Source organism: Talpa occidentalis, unplaced genomic scaffold (genome assembly GCF_014898055.3).
Source record: "Talpa occidentalis isolate TD23 unplaced genomic scaffold, MPIMG_talOcc4v2.1 talOcc4.3, whole genome shotgun sequence".
Lineage (NCBI taxonomy): Eukaryota > Metazoa > Chordata > Mammalia > Eulipotyphla > Talpidae > Talpa > Talpa occidentalis.
The window spans coordinates 98960160-98977234 of NW_023603184.1; the positions used below are offsets into that span (position 1 = coordinate 98960160).

Here is a 17075-nt window from a genome sequence, read left to right on the forward strand (position 1 = left end):
CTCGGGTCCTCCGGCTGCTGCCGCGGCTGCTCGAGCGGGTGCAGCTGGGCGAGCTCGCGCGGGCGCCGCCGTCGCCTCCGCTGCTGCCCGCCGCGCCGCCCCGCGCCGCCCCGCCGGAGCAGCCGGTCCCGCGGGCGGCCGCCGGGGAGGGGCGGCCCAGAGAACGGAGCCCCGGGAGGCGGAGGCGGCGAAGTGATGCTGGCACCGGGCATCCGGGCAGCGGCAGCGGAGCAGCAGCATCGCCGGGACTCCGGCTGCGGCGTCCCCGTGGCCCGCGGGCCGGCCGAGCGGCGGGAGACCACGCGCCCCACGGGTAAGGTCCGCCCGGCGGCTCCCGCGCGCCCCCGGGCGCCGGTGCGGTCTTTGGGGGTGACGGGGCTCGCGTCGTCCCGGACATCCGGACGAGGGTGTTGGGACCCGGACGGCGAGGGTGATGCCCGCGCCGGTGCCACTCCCGCTCGTGCGCTCTCCCCTCCGCACTGACACTTTGACAGCTCGGAGATGGCCGCGTGAGTGTGTGTGTGTGTGTGTGTGTGTGTGTGTGTGTGTGGGCGCGCGCGCGCGGTTCGGAGCACTTTGCAAGGAGCGAGCTGGGTCCCTTGTCTCGAGAACCGACGTCCTTCAGGAATCCAGGCTGGGCTGGGGCGTGAATAGGATGCTCTTGGCTCGGCGGGAGGCAGAGCTCGCAGAACGCATGAAAAAGTCCGCCGTGGCTCTTAAAGAGCCGGACAAATTGAACTTTATTCCCTTAATGAAAAGAGGGAACTGTGGCTCTAGCGCGCCAGGGGACAGGAGCCTTCACCCTGCTCCCCAGCTCCTGGGCGGGTGGGGTGAGGAAGCGGGAAAGTAAAGATTGGTCCGCCTGGCTGGAGGCGAGGAAGAGCGAGACCGGGAGTGAGACTAGGCTTGGGGAGAGTGGCCACTTCTTTTTTGTCTCTCAGGCCCCTTGTAAGAGGATCACTGCACTTTTCGGGAGCGCAGAATTGGAGTCCCGCTTGGAGGGGCTGGAGAACAGCGCTCCGGGTCCGCGAAAGTGTGGGGTATGGGTGGCGGCCACCCAGCTCCCCAAGCTGGGCGGGGCTCGGCGGTGCGTCCAGGTGGAGCCAAGACCGCGGGAGTCGCGACCCGGCCCGGCGTGCGGGTGGGCTGCGCGCTGCTGGGGGCGCCGCCTCCGAGAAGTTTCGGCCCGCTGGGCAGCCAGAGTGCATGTTTCACGTTTCACCGAGTGTGACAAGGTTTGCTACCCACTTTCCCCCTGTGCCTATCCCGTTTTTATTTCACAGTAAATTGTTTTATTTTGTAAAGCCATTGGGAGTTCCATCCGCGCTGCAAACCTTTCCGCAGAAGGTGGATTTTAAGCGCTGCTGCAAATGGCTGGTTGGCCTGACCATGTCCTAGCCTCAGAAGCTCAGTGCAGTGGTTGATTTCGCCATCCCTGTTCAGGACACACAAACTTAACTCTTGGCGACTGCTTTGTACCTGGCCCGTTGTCTTTGTAGGAGTCTTTGCTTGGGAAAGTTGTTGAAACACCTAGGCACTAACAAATTGTCCCCACCCTGATGCGAATTGAGAGAGGCTCTACTCCTTTATACAGAAGATGGGATTGCACCAGGGGATTGGATGTGGAGAGGGCAGCTCGCCGCTGCCTGCTAGAATCTGGTAAAATTAAAATTGGCTCAGTACTGAGATCCGGATCTTGAACTGAGCCCAGCACTTTTTCTTGTTATGGAGTGCCTTGATCTCTTTCACTGGAGGAGTCTTTTGCCCTCAAATAACACAACACAACAAAACTAAAACCCAAACCACAGAAACTGCTTTGGTTAGACTCATTTCTCATTTGGTAAAACAGAGAAAATGAAAGTAAGATACTCAATTGAAATAATGTGGTTGTGGTGGTTGGGGAAATCAGGAGGGAGCTGTCCAAAATGTCAGCATTTTCACCATTTTAAAAAATTGTGAAGATTCCATTCTCTCTCATTTTACCTGTGTGAATTATTCTGAAGCACACGAACAACTTACTGGTAAACTAGCTGTATTGTTTTGTGTCTGAGGATGGTTGTATATATTTTTGTCAATTATTTAATCATAAGGAATTTTAGTACTATTTTAGTTGAATGTTGCACTTGAGTTAGTAGAAAATTGGTAATAAGTATTTTCTCCTTAGTGGCCATTACATCTAGTTTAAAAGTCTAATTTTCTGATGTAAAGAGTGTAATCTGAGGTGTTTATATTTCCATACAAAATTCACCTGCCATCAGGTGATTATTTTAATAAAATTTTCTAACTTTCAGGACTTAAGATTATGAAACACTCTAAACAGTTGATTTTAGTTTTGTACTTTATTCATGCAATGCTGTGAGCTGCTAAGAGTTTCTCTGTGGGCTGATATGGGGGAAATAGGGTTAAACTGTTATGCATTATTCATTAATAATTTTAAAATATGCTTAAATTAAAAACAAGGTGACCAACAGCAGACAATACTAAAATAGAACATTTAAGGAAAACGTTAATACTTTATTAAAGAAGTGATTATTTTGACATTGTTTTCAAGTAATACCTTGAAAATCCACTACATTATATACTGGGGTAAGTCACAACTATTTAAATGCAAATAGAATATCTGTACTCACTTTAAGGTATTTGGGGTGACTTCTATTTGAGAAAGTTTTCTTTTTTCAAATAATTAAATATGGCTTGAAATCCACCAAGACAAAATGTAATCAACTGTAGAGAAATGTGTCAATGACCATAAATATTAGGTTAAAGTATTAGTATGTAAGTTTGACTGAAAACCAAAATGATGTAAGAAATGGTGGTGGTGGTGGTGAAGGGGGAAAGCACAGGCTTGGGGGAGGTTATGGATGGTGCAAGCTACTTAGTTTATACAAACAATTCAAGTTCAGTCAGTTCTGCAAATTCACTTCAGTTTTGACTTGTTTTGCTGCAGGCAGCCCATGAGCTCAGACTGCCATATTTTCCAGATGGATTTTAGTAACTCAAGTAAATGTCATCTTGTCAAGACTGTAGGCCACTAAATTTGCTTTTTGACCTAGATCAGGTTTTAATTTTAATCCTGCATAACTTTTCTAAAAAGATCATGTTGGCTATGAATAGCAATACCATAAATACCATGTTCTTATGAAATAAAACATTTAATTTGTCAAGTAGTCATGATTAGAGTTGCTACTTTGTTAAGTAAGATAGTGGAGTTTGTTGCATTTAATAGTAATTCATTTTCACTTAAAGATGAATTTTTTTTAAAAAAGAAACACTTAGGGGAATTAAAAGCTTCAGTCAGATCAGTAAGTCAGAAATTCTCTGTCTCTCTGTTTCCCGCTCACTCTTGTAGGCGCCTCCTCTCTTCTCTTCTCTTCTCTTCTCTTCTCTTCTCTTCTCTTCTCTTCTCTTCTCTTCTCTTCTCTTCTCTTCTCTTCTCTTCTCTTCTCTTCTCTTCTCTTCTCTTCTCTTCTCTTCTCTTTCTTCTCTCTCTCACACATGCACACAGACACATGACATGCTCTCAGGAGGAATGTAATCTCTACATTTGAAATAAATTGACCAACCCATTATGAATTGCCAATGTATTTAATCAGGCAACTTTTTACCCACTTTATAATTGATTCCTAATTAATTATGATATTGGTTTATTCAAGTACAATTTAAGAATTTGTATTGTGTACCTATTGTATGCCACACACTGTTCTACTTGCTTTTTTTAATTAGGTCGGGAAAAAAAAAAAAAAACCCTAATGAAGCTTCTATTTTATTTGGGTGAAGTAAATCATGAACAAAAGCATAATAAGTAAATAATGTTTACTGACTGTTTATCTCTTAGCAACCTATTTTTGCTAAACCCCCAGCCCATGGCTCAGTCTCCTTGTATCTTATCATCTCTCCAATTAATATACACCTACCCACATACCCACATAATTATACTCGAATTAATCTAAGAACTGGAAAGTAATCATGTTGACAACCTATTGCTGAAGCTATTCCTGAAGCTATGTATGTGAACAACAATAACATTGCATAAGATGAGGGTTAAGACATGGGAGGAATTCAAAGATGATGAAGTAATAAAATAATAGGCTATCTCCTCTTGAATAAGTATTTGAAATCAAATTATATTATTTTTCAGAAGAAACTAAATTTGAAAACATTATCCTTTTACATACTTCTTTCACATTAACATTTTGAAAGCCATTTATGACTATTCAAGGTCAAGTTTAGGAAACTTCATTTAAAGGGGATGATTGAGTGAATTCTAATCAGGAGGCATCCAAAAGCCTAGTTTTAATGAGAAATATTCTACTTTTCCCCCCTCCAGAGTGGCATATTCATCTGCCTCTGGGGAAGTTGATCAAAAACCTTAGGGTCTGAGGTCAAAGTTTCCCTAAATTTATATATCAGAAAAAGACGTGTGTTCTGATCTTCTAGTAAGATATGCCAAAACGCTTAAAAATTTTCAAAGTAAATTTGCCTTTAATTTAAAATCAATTTGGTTATTCAGTCCTTACAGTTACATAAAACCTGGTGATATTTTCCTCAACTCTACTCTCTAATGCCTAAAACAGTATGCAATTATGATTCCAATTTCACTTTCTGTGCTTTCCATTTTATTATTTTCTTTAGGGTCTTTAGCTTACATCTCAAAAGAATTTTTTTTTACCCTTATGAGAAGAGTGAAACCTAGCTTAGCTTTCTGAAATTGGTTTATGAATAATATTTTCATATTAGAAGAAAGTTGAAATTGTACTTTCAAGAAGTCATGCCTTATAATGAATTAATACCAACTTATCCACCATTTCTAATATGACAGAATATTAGTATAGAACACAGTGTTGAGTGGATTTCCATTACTCAAGAGAAATATTCAAGATTGCTGCTATGCAATCCAGTTTTAGAAGATAAGGAAAAGTCTTCTGATAATTCTGTCACACTATTTTATTTATCCAGATTCAGGAATGCATGCCACCCATTTAAGCCTTTACCTTTTTTGCCTTGGTTTTTCTCTTATCAGCCTCAAAATTTGGAAAAACAATTTTTAAAAAGTAAGTAAGCCAACCAGAGATTAACATAACTAGCTCCTCAACTTGGCTCTGATTAGTTATAAAACTATTAGATACAGGGCCTCGATGGTGGCACAGAGGTTGAGCGCTGGGCTGCGAAGCTGTCCACAGCTTCTGCAGGGCCAGTTCGATCCCCAGCTGGCCAGCGAGGGTCCCACATGGCGCGCAGACCTCTCCTGCTGTGCTCCCCTCAGCAGTGTATTTCATCAGTCTGCCTGTTCTGCTCCCCACTTTGGCTCTGGTGGATTCTCTCACCCTCCCATGCTTCTGACTATACCCAGTGATTGTATAAAATAAATAAATAAATCTTAAAAAAAAAAAAAAACAAAACTATTAGATACAAGCTAAGCAGGAAGCTACTATGTGGAGCTGGGAAGAACCCAGGTCATTTGTCCAACTTCCCTTACATGTGGGGAAGTACTTTATTCCAGGAAGTTGATATTAGTTGCCCACAGTCAGGTGAAAGTAGAGTCATGTTCAGAAACATTGTTTGTCAACTATTAAATATACAAGTGAACCCCATAAGAGTTGCCCAGTAAATAACTCTACATTTTATAATATTGTAATGTCAAAGAAATAACAGCATCTGCAAATTTGTGCATATAGTATTTTAATACCTGACATAACATTGTGTTGTATTAATATTATGTTGTGATCAAGAAAATGATAAATTTGGATGCATTTAGAGCTGTCAACTAAGATTTCAAGGACTAGGAGGTAAGTTTGCTTATTTGAGCTTAATTCATATGTTATGTCTGTGGAATTCCTTTTAAACCTTTAGTAGAATCTTTAAACAGGATTTTTTATTCCAGAGGTCTGTGTGTCTCAAAGTGGCGGATAGGTGAACTTCAAAGACTCTAGGAAATACTGGAATTGTTCACCACCTTTCCTTTCCCCAATGTATTAGGGTAAGGAAAAATGATTAAGAAGAGAGTAAGAGCTATTGTTCCAAGTTAGCTTAAAACAAAAACAAAACAAATGTTAGAGAGAAGGAACCTGCATAGGTAGGAGATTTTTAAGAGCAAGTACTGTTACAGGGCAGCCCCTATACAAAACAGGGTGCCTGACTGTGGGTCCTCACCTGCGGGCTTAAAAGGACTTATCAGTACTCTACTGCAGGCACACATGAAGGTTAATAAAAGGTTTATTTACAAGGGAAGGGCAAATGAGGAAATGTACAACTCAGGGAGAAAAATGGGAGACAAAGTTTTAAATGCATCCTACCTGATCTACCGATCTGGAATCCCAAATGGCACTCTGAGAGCTGGCCGCGAGCCAGGAGCCTTGAAGCCAGGAGGCGAGCGAGAGAGCAAGCCCCCCAAAGCCCATGTGTTTGGTTTTTATAGCAAACCTGGCTGCTTAACTCCACCCTCAGGTCCCAGCAACCTTCCCTTTGGTGGTGATGGGATTTGTCTTTCCTAATGTCCTGATGGCTTTGATCTGGAGTGGGGATGGAGTCCACAAAGCCTGTATGGAATTAGCTCAGGACATCCTTTCCCCCTAACAGTACCTTTCTCAAAACTTAAGGAAAAGGAAATAGAACAAACCTCCAAGTTGTTAGATTCCATCACAAAGGTTTGAAGATAAGATTCCTTGTCCTAAAATGCAAATTTACAACTGAAGAGATGGTTTACAACTAATATATTAGACTTTGTTCTGAATTATTCAAATTAGGATTTAGTTTGTATTTTGACTATGAAATGTTTTCAAGATATATATACATGAAATCAATTCCTCACTGAACAACAAAATTCGTGGATGACTGACTGCCCTAACACTCAGTTAAAGACAGTGGATAGATGTAAAGTTGATTATGTGCAGTTAATTATTAGTTTAAATGCTGCCAAACAAGAATTGCACAAGTGTATACAAATACACTGACTTTATGACTAGGTCTCCAACAGCCTATGTCAATCAAGTCCTGGTAAGTTCCCACCTAACCCATCACTCATTTAATTTCTAAGTGTGCAAAATAATGATGGCATCACTGTTTGAATTCCAGTTTTTGAGGTTAGATGAATTGAATATACAGATACCTAGTTACAAATGGGAGAGGTACTATATTTTATAATAAACAATGACTAACAAATAATGAATTTATCAATAACGTTGTTATAGTTATTACATTGGCCTAAATACCTTTATTCAAAGCAATAAAAGATAGTCTTCAGATTATAAGCACAGAAATAGGCTGCTAAAATTTCTTATAAAGGCACATGCTGAGATACAAAGTTATACTCCCCAAATTACATAGCTATATAAATGATTGGCAAATCAATAAAAGTTGAGAGGGAAGAAAATAAAATCAAATGTATTTTCATTTTATAATTCAAATAAAGAATCCTAGTTTAAAAGGATAAAAATATATGTATTTACATATGTGTATATTATCTATTACCCTGCTAATTCTAATAGCTCATACTTAAACTGAGAAAATATTAACCATTCAATCTTAAGAAGATGAACTATACTTGGCCTAATTATTTATTAATGCAACTGAAGATTCTGATAAATTTGTTTATAATAAGCCAGAAAGTGATGTTCCCCTTTATAAACCAGCAAGCAAATACAATATATTTTTTTTTCTTCTTGGTTCTTACCTACAAGTAGACATTATAAGTTTCAAAGAAGAACAAAGAGTTCTAGATATAAGAATGGTTGGAATTTCCCTAAAAGAAATTCAGTTATTGTAATACATTGTTTAGCATCATTTTACTTTGCCATATTAACAGAACTCTATGCATCTACTTGATGATCTTGTGAACTGTATTTGAACAAGTAATGCAATTATTTGGAAAAGAATAGAGGAAGAAAAGAAAATCGCTCATCACTAGTTTCCTCTAATAGTCATTGCCTTCTTGTAGTTCATGGGCATGTGAAATTTGACAGTTTTATTCCACAGTTAAGTTAGGGCCATTTTGTTGTTACTGGCTTTTGTTAAATTAACATATTTGCTTGAATCGATAATATACCTGTTTCAAAATAATCACAGTAAAAGTTCTTCTTTTCCTGTCTCTCTCCCATACACTCAGTACTCATTCCTTCTTTCCCCAAATAGGTAACTACTCTTATTAGCTTCTTGCTATCTTTTCAGAGATTGACTAACATATACAGACAGTAAACTCCCCCATTTTTGTACAAATGACAACATTTATGTGCATGTTTTACTTCTTTTTAAATTCAATAATCTTGGAGGACTGATAAGTTGATATATAGATTACCTCACTCATTTTTACATATTCCATGCAATTCCAAGGTATTACATTTGTTGAAAATACCATACTTTATTTATTATTAGTCCCTCCTGATGAATAGTTTTATGTATTATTTTTTTCAAATCTTTTGGCTAACACAACCAGTGATGTCATGGATAATCTTGTACAATTTGCCTCAATGCACTAGTATCTGTAGGTTGTAGAAGTAGAGTTGCTGGATTAAAATGTATTTATGTTTGTTTACTTTGAAAATGTGTGCATGTATTTATTTCCATTTTGTTTATCCTGCTTTCCTGCTCTTAGCAATGCTGAGTAGAAGTGGACCAAACCCCTGCCCAGGTTTTATATTTACTATCAGCGTGCTTTGTGTGTACACAATTTATCCTGAACTAATCTTGTCTGATGATCTTCCAACATCTACTTAATCATCTTGACCACAAAGATAACCACAAGAATAGTTCTTACTAAGGAACTTTCCTCAAATTGTTCCTTTATTTCAGATACTCTTCTTTCTCATTGCTGGTCTACTAGACTAAATAAATTATGTGAACAATATGAGACCTTGTTATTCATCTACTAACTGACAATATTAAAAATAATCATGTCCCATGTTGGCAGGGATGCAGTGAATCTGGTGCTTTCAGAAACTGTTCGTTGCAATTAAAATTGGCAAAGACTCTTTGAAAAGCAATTTGGCAGTATACAGGGGAAAAAACTATAAAAATATTCATACTGTCTGAGCCATTAATATTCCTTCTGGGAATCTATCCTAAGGAAATAATACTAAACAGAGAAAAGGTCATATGTTTGAAGATGTTGATGAAAGTGTTATGCGTAATAAAAAAAACCAGGAACAACTCAAATGGCCAATAATACACTTAGGCAAGTATATTTGAGGATAATATGTAACCATTAAAAGTAAATATGAGGATTATGACAGAACAAAGATATGAAAGCTGTAATATTTCTTGGGGAAAATGTAGTACAAAATTATGCACAAATCTTACTATAGCTAGATAAAACCTACATATATAAACACTGAAAATAGAAATGCATTATGAAATGGTGGGAAAATAGTGATTCTTCCTTATCTTTTTATCATCAGTTTTCTAGAATATTTTATGATGCTTTAAAATTTTTAAAAGGAAAATACTAAAGGAACCCTTTAGTCATTAATATTTTTTCACTAAATATAAGTAATAACTTCAAATGGTTCTACCTTCTTTGTCAGCATTCAGTGATGTGAAATTTTTCAATATTTTTTAATACAGATAAGTTTATCCTAGAGCAATGCAATGCAATGTGTGTTTTCAGAAGTGCACTCTCCTTCCTTTCTAAGTATGAAAGACATATTAATTGCTGAACTTTCTTTCGGTCATTTTCTTTGTGATAGATATTTTTCCTTTTAGAAGAAAAAACTGAAACATTTGAAAGAGTATTGAACCCAACTCTTGTCTATTTCTTGGACTTAATCTAACATTATCCTCTCTGCTCACTAAGTTCTTATGCTGATCTTTCTCAAACAGTCTAAACAAGTCCAACAGTAACTTAATTCCTTTTTAAATTCTACACATTTTATTAAAGTATATTCATGAAAAGTTGGTAACATATATATTTGTTACTAACAAATATACCTGTATATACATATACTTAGCCAATAGAATAGATGGAAACTCAGTGAGATTGCCCATTGTAGTTGTGCATTTTTTAAGAAAAAGCAGGTAACTAGTATATGAGAAAAGTTCTCCTTTTACATATGAGTTAATTTATTAACTTCATGTGAAATAGGAACAGTGTGAACTATTTTTTTTCTTTTTTTTTTAAAGGGGTGTGAGGGAATCAGATGGAATTAGCTTTATTTTATTTATTTTAGTTTTTAAAGATTTATTTGTTTATTTATACAAGCACTGGGTGGTACAGTCAGAAGCACGGGAGGGTGAGAGAATTCACCAGAGCCAGAGCGGGGAACAGAGCAGGCAGAAGGACTGAAGTACACTGCTGAGGGGAGCAGCGGGCGGCAGGAGAGGTCTGCGTGCCATGTGGGACCCTCCTCCGGTGGCCGGGGAGCAGCCGGGGATTGAACAGGCGCTGCAGGGGCTGTGGGCAGCTTCGCAACCCAGCGCTCAACCTCTGCGCCACTGGGGAGGCCCTATATTTTTTTTCTTCACTAGCTTTTGCTCTTTGGAAAATGAATGCAGTGGCATTATCTCTCTTTATTGAAATGCATTTTATATCATAGACTATCTTATCTTTGCCCAGTTGATTATCACATTTTCTTCAAAGTATTAAGCTCACAGTTAATTTCAAAGAGGTTGCAATGAGAAGAGTGTCATCTCATGTTTGAAGTACTATGTTTTATAGTTCTATTTATTGTTCCTGTCAAGTGAACTGATTTTCAATTTCTCCATATTAAATATGTCACTTTCTGAGAAGGTACACCAATGAATATGTGGGCTCATTTTGAAAACTAGGTAGAAGACAACGGTGTAGCTTTCTAAATGACTGGGTTCACCCAATGCCCCTTTCCATGGTGTGCCAGAACATTCATCAGAGCTAGGTCAAATTTTTAAAAATAAGCCTGTTTTGCTTATATTGTGCTCAAATTCTTCTTCCTCCTTCCTCTATACCCTTAGGGGTATCTCTGCCAAAGCCACCCCTTCTCCTTTCCTTGTCAAAATCAGAGATTTCATTCTCAGCTATGTCATAGTCTTTAGTAACATCAGTTTTGATAATTTTAAAAATTGTGTGTATCTTCATTAAAAAGAGCTTCAGCAGTTTTTTGAGCTTTAAAGACATGGTCATTTAAAATTGCATTTATAGTTAAGTGTTCAATCCATGATTAGAAGTAGAGATGATATAATGGGATTTGAAAATGAAGTTAAAATATCATTTTAGTAAATGAGACAATAGTTCCTATCTTATTAAGCTTTTTGTTGAGAATAATGATAATGACAGTATATAATTTTTGGTGATGCTATGTATTAGATATAGAGTTGTTAATCATTTTATAAGAATTATGTAATTTAATAATTTGTAAAACGTAAGGAAGTAGATATCATTAGTATCTTCATTTTATAGATGTTGAAACAGAGAGAGCTGTGTGTTAAGTAACATTTCTAAGACTCAAAAATGAGCTTTTGTTGGAGCCAAAGTTCCAATACCAAAGTCTCAAACAAAAGAGTGTTAATTTTGTTTATTGGCTTTTGGTGTTGGGTGAATTTCAACTTTCCCCCTTCTGTAAACAGACTCAATAGAGATGAAATGTCAAATGTTCATATCCATTTGTGTGTATATGTATATCTATTTATAATTCTCACTTAAAAGATTTCAAGTGAATAGACCCAGAGTAGTCTAATAACTGGAAAAACAGTCCTATCTTCCTTAGACATTAGCTGTCATTTCTTTATACATTCTTCATATCCCCCAACATATAATTTATTATACTAGTATTTCACATTTCAGCTTAAAATTGAGAACTGAAGTGATATTTTAAAACCAAATTTGAAAAACATATAAATAAAATTATCTCCATGTTTTCAGTTTTGAAATGAAATGAAAAGATTTGATGACTAACCAAAGCTCTTGGCGGGGATTAAGGAGGGGTGTTGGGAATGGGAGTGAAAAGTTGAATATATGTCTACTGTTTATTTTTTAGCAACTAATTTTAAGTAGTTAATTTTTCTATTTTTACTTGATGATGGTGAATGACATCCTTTACTTCACCTTCCCTTATAACTCAGATGTGAGAACTATATTATCCCATTAATAGTATGACAGATATTTATGATGACTGATCTTTTTCATTTGTATATAAAATCCTTAAAAAAACCCCAAACTTAATGATTAAATCCTGTTTGAAATAGGAACTTACACTAGTAACCTTGTTTCTTAGCTATTTTTAAGTCATATTTGTCATCATATTTATATCTATAAGTTTACCAGTTGCCAAAGTAATTTAACCAACAGGATCTGGCTTAATATCCAAGGGACCATGAATCGCAATCATGAAGTTATTTTTTTCAGTTACTTTTTAAATATCCAGTGCCAGTTCAAAATTATATATACTATAAAATTCCAAATAAATAGTAATAGTTCAGAATTTCTGAGAATGAAAAAACAATATATAAATATAGGAAAGATGTAAACTTAAGAGTTTATGTACCTTGGAATTATATACCCATTTTGATAATATTACTTTATATTCATGAATTTCTGTCTCACAGAATTAGTATATGTTGTGTGCACAATTATATATTCCGTTGGGATTTCATAGCTACATTGATCTACTCTTAAAACATATTTGTGTGCTAATCTCAGTCATCTAATGATTTGAAAACAGTTAGCATCTATATTTTCTTATGCCTGTTAAATCATTATTACTCTAGTATCCCAATTTATTAACAATGAAGGGTGAAATGATCAAACTAGATGATAATTTTTAAAAATTTAATTAGGAAAATAAATATTTGGCTACATTAATGTGACACTTTCACTTTAATTTATAATTTAGGTATTCCATAATTATAAACATGTCTTAAATACTTATTTTAAATGCATTTTTTTTTAAAGATTTATTTATTTTTCTACAAGAGCTGGGGTTACAGGCCAAAGGTGCGGGAGGGTGAGAGGATTCACCAGAGACAGAACGGGGAGCAGAACAGGCAGACCACCAAAATACACTGCTGAGGGGAGCAGCGTGCAGGACAGGAGAGGGTGTGCTACACCATGTGGGAATCTCCCACATGGGCTGGGAATCCAACTGGCACTGCAGAGGCTGCGGACAGCTTCACAGCACTGCACTCAACCTGCTGCACGGCCGGGGAGGCCCTTAAATGCATATTTAATTCAGTTTTGTTTTTCAGCAAATACTTGTCTCAAACAGGCAAAACTTGCATCTCAGTTAAACCAATAACTAATAGGATAAATGAATATTTGGATATTGTACACATGCAATAGGTATTTTTAACAGCAACATTTTATACATATCAAAAGCATAGACAAGAATATATAAAAGATGTTCTGTGTAGGCATCAAACACAAACTCTTCTTTAGCAATGTACGTATTATGATTTCATTTTTTAATGGGATATTTTCACTGAGCAATTAATATTTGCACTAAACAAACCAGTATCTTCCTTGTAGAGTGCCTGTTTATCCTTTTTGGGGGCCTGGCCTAAAATGATTACAAATTACTTAGCCTAAAATAGAATTTTACATTCATTTATAATTTTTTTAGTGTGTATAATTATATGCCAGGTACTGCTGTAAGGAATGGGAATACAGCAGTGAGTAAAACAGTTTCTGGTGAAACTCAGGTTTTAATGGAAGGGAAAGAGAGTCAATGGGCAATAGGGGAGGGAAGCCAGGAGAGGCAACAAAAAGATAAACAGTGTAACAGAACATCAAGTGTTGCAAGTGCTGTGATACAAAACAAGGTGGGGGAGGGCATAAAAGTGGGTAGTATGTTTGTTCTTTGAGCAGAGACCTGAATTGAGTAAAAGACCATGCCTTGTGATTCTTCAGCGAAGAGTCCCACCAGGGAGAGGTGCTGCAGAAGGAATGACCCTACAGTGTTAGAGACACCTCAAGAAATCTTGTACTACTGGGAGGGACAAGAGGAAGAGTATTAAGACAAGATTGGACAGGTAGCCAGGACCTGTGAATGAACCTTTTGTGGATTATACAAAGGATTATAGAGGTTCTTTAAAGTGTCAAGGATTAAGGATTGGGAAGATGGGGTGATGTATTTTCTGGTTCCCATTGGTAGACTTGGTGATGGGGGAAAAAAAGGTAGCCCACTGGGAAATGACCAGAGACTATTTCATAAACCCGAATGAGAGATCATGGAGCCCTTGGGGGCATGGCATAGAAACTCCTTGGCGATGTTCCAGTATTCAGAATATGGTTTATCTTGTTTGCTAATGCCCCACCTTTGAGTCTACATGTTATGTAAGGATAATGGAAGAAACTAGGGTGCTGTGGGCTCATTGGAAGAATTGTCATGTATGTGCATTTCATTTTTCCTAAGGCAACTTATCAATAGTAAAAACACTAAAAGATGTGACTACATGAAAATTAACTGTGGTAATTAGCATTTTCCATCTTCTTTCCTCTTTGGATTTAATTCCTACAACACTGTTACTTTATATGCCTTTTCATTTGGTTATTGCTCATTGACCTGCAAGAATTCGAGGAGAGATACTCTATAGTTAGACACAGAATTTTTATTGTGTACATAAATCTTTAAAAAAATTTTTTTTTTAAAGATTTATTTATTTATTTATACAAGCACTGGGTACAGTCAGAAGCACGGGAGGGTGAGAGAATTCACCAGAGCTAGAGCAGAGAGCAGAACAGGCAGACCGATGAAGTACACTCCTGAGGGGAGCAGTGGGCGGCAGGAGAGGTCTGCGCGCCATGTGGGACCCTCACCTGGTGGCCAGGGATTGAACTGGCGCAGCAGAGGCTGCGGGCAGCTTCACAACCCAGCGCTTAACCGCTGTGCCACTGGGGAGGCCCAAATCTTTAAAATTTTTAATCATTCTGCACAGAGTGTTGAAAAAGACAGAAATCCAATCCAAAATATCATAAATTTATTGACTTGTATAACTGAGCTATCTAAGAGGTAGATCTAGGTATGTCAGGATCCATGGTTTCAGTGTTATGGTGGTATTCTCTAACTTTGCATGTCGGTATTCAGACTAGCTTCTACATGACTGCATTCACAGGCAATTTCTCTCCCTCCCTCCCTTCCTCACCCCCCAAACACACACACTTCCCTTCCCTCCACTCACCCCAAACAGGCAATCTCTACACTAAAGAAGCCGGAAAGGGAGTGAGTCCCAGTTTGCATCAAATGACACAATCACTGTGACCAAGAGAAAATGCATTTCTTTTCTGTGACTCCATGTAGAGCTGATCATGACCTTAAGGAAAGTTGATGGGAAGATAAAAGAAATTCTGTACACCTCAACTGATTTACTTCAGTAAATTTTAGATTTTTTGAACTATTTGGAAGCTGTCACTCTACTTTTATATTACTTATTTGAGAAGAGATTTAGAATCACAGATAACATAACAAATCTCTTCGTCATTTGGTTGAATGTAAATATTGCTCAGTGGCCATGAGATAACAGATGATGACTCATCTTGTTAGACATTGCTTACAATAATAATACACCCAGATTTGAACCACCCCTGCCACCAAGACCAACTAGAAAAGTTGGATGGAATTTAAAAGAAAAATGAAACCTTTTAAAAAGCAACAAACATTGTGAAGAATTATGGTGCTGAAGTCTGGGAGAAGAGAGAACCCATAAAATTTAGCCCAATATTCAAGGATATTTTTATCATTAGATAGAAATAGCTGAGAGACTGAGTTGCATTTCTGTTAGTTTTGTGGGTCTCAGTGAAATACAGGAACTTCCATAGGGGCTGGACTTCTAAAGAGCTACACATTGGGAATAAGTTTGTTTAGAATCAAACCAATCGATTCCCAGCCAGCCAGTGAGAAACCCACATGGCACCGTAGACCTCTCCTGCTTCCCCCGCTGCTCCCCTCAGCAGTGTTTTCAGTCCATCTGCCTTTTCTGCTCCCTGCTCTGTCTCTGATGAATTCTCTCACCCACACCTCTGACCTGTACCCAAGTTCTTATATAAATAAATACAAATCTTTTTTACAAAATCAAACCAGTCTTTGTACAGACTTGCCACTCATCTTCATGTCACATGGGTGACCTAGAAATCTAGCTTCCAGCTAGCTAGTACTTCTAGCACCTAGCAGAAGAGCATGAAAAGACTTTCTAGAGGAAATAGCATTATCCAGGAATGTTTTTGAATTTTTTTTCATATATGATACCCAGTATGCATTCAGATCAGACCCATGTTGACAAATGATCAAAATTAACATTGTCAGTGAAAGGCAGATAGACATTATGTGCCTCCAGACATGATGTCCTGAGAGGGAGACAACATAATTTATTGAGAATGTATAAATTGAATATAATTATTGGGGGAAAGGAGGTTAATCTTAAGGAGGTCAAAAGAGAACAAGACTGTATTATTCAAATAAGTCAATATTTTTTTGTCATAAAAAGACAAAAAAGAAGGATTAGGAATGTTCCAAATTAGAGGATCTGGACAAGTGACTGAACAACTAAATGCTATACATGATCCTAAATGCTATACATGATCCTAAACTGGAGGCTTGAAACCTATGACCATGGTTGGGTTCTGGTGAGTCACCTTCTTCTGTCTTCTGGGGTTGCAGACTGCTGACTCTTCTTGTATCTTCACTCAGTGAGCAGAACTAGCTAGCTTTCTGGACACTTTTTACATGGCTACTAATCTAACCCATAGGGATTCTACCCTTCCAAAGGGTAGAATTGTCATCCTCCAGTTGTCATTTTAGGGTGACATAAATGTTTATTCAGTACAGTGTAATGTTATAACATTAAATTAACTGAAGTTGGTAACTGTGGCAGTTGCTTAAGATACTATCCTTATCTTCAAAACTAAATGCTAAGGAGTTTATGCATAAAGAGGTAAAGGGTACTGCATGCTACTTATTCTCAAATAGCTCTGAGAAGAAACACATGGAGATATATATCTATTTCTATATATCTATATAGGTATATATCTATATCTATATATCACATATATATGATATATAGATATATATGAATAAATATTTATATAGAAAATATATTTAATATTTATGGATATAATTAAAAAGCAAAGAGGTAAGGTATTAACTGTGTTTGAATCAAATTTGAATCAAGGAAAGGTTATA

At 37.6% G+C, this 17075-nt stretch overlaps 1 protein-coding gene across 1 annotated transcript in view; it reads left to right on the forward strand.

Moving 5' to 3' along the window:
- Window positions 1–273: 273 nt before the first annotated feature.
- B3GALT1 (beta-1,3-galactosyltransferase 1) overlaps window positions 274–17075 on the forward strand; it is a 495516-nt gene continuing 478714 nt past the window's right edge. The window contains exon 1 of the mRNA XM_054699829.1: window positions 274–313. The gene's annotated coding sequence lies outside the window, so the exon portion shown is untranslated. The remainder of the gene's footprint in view (window positions 314–17075) is intronic.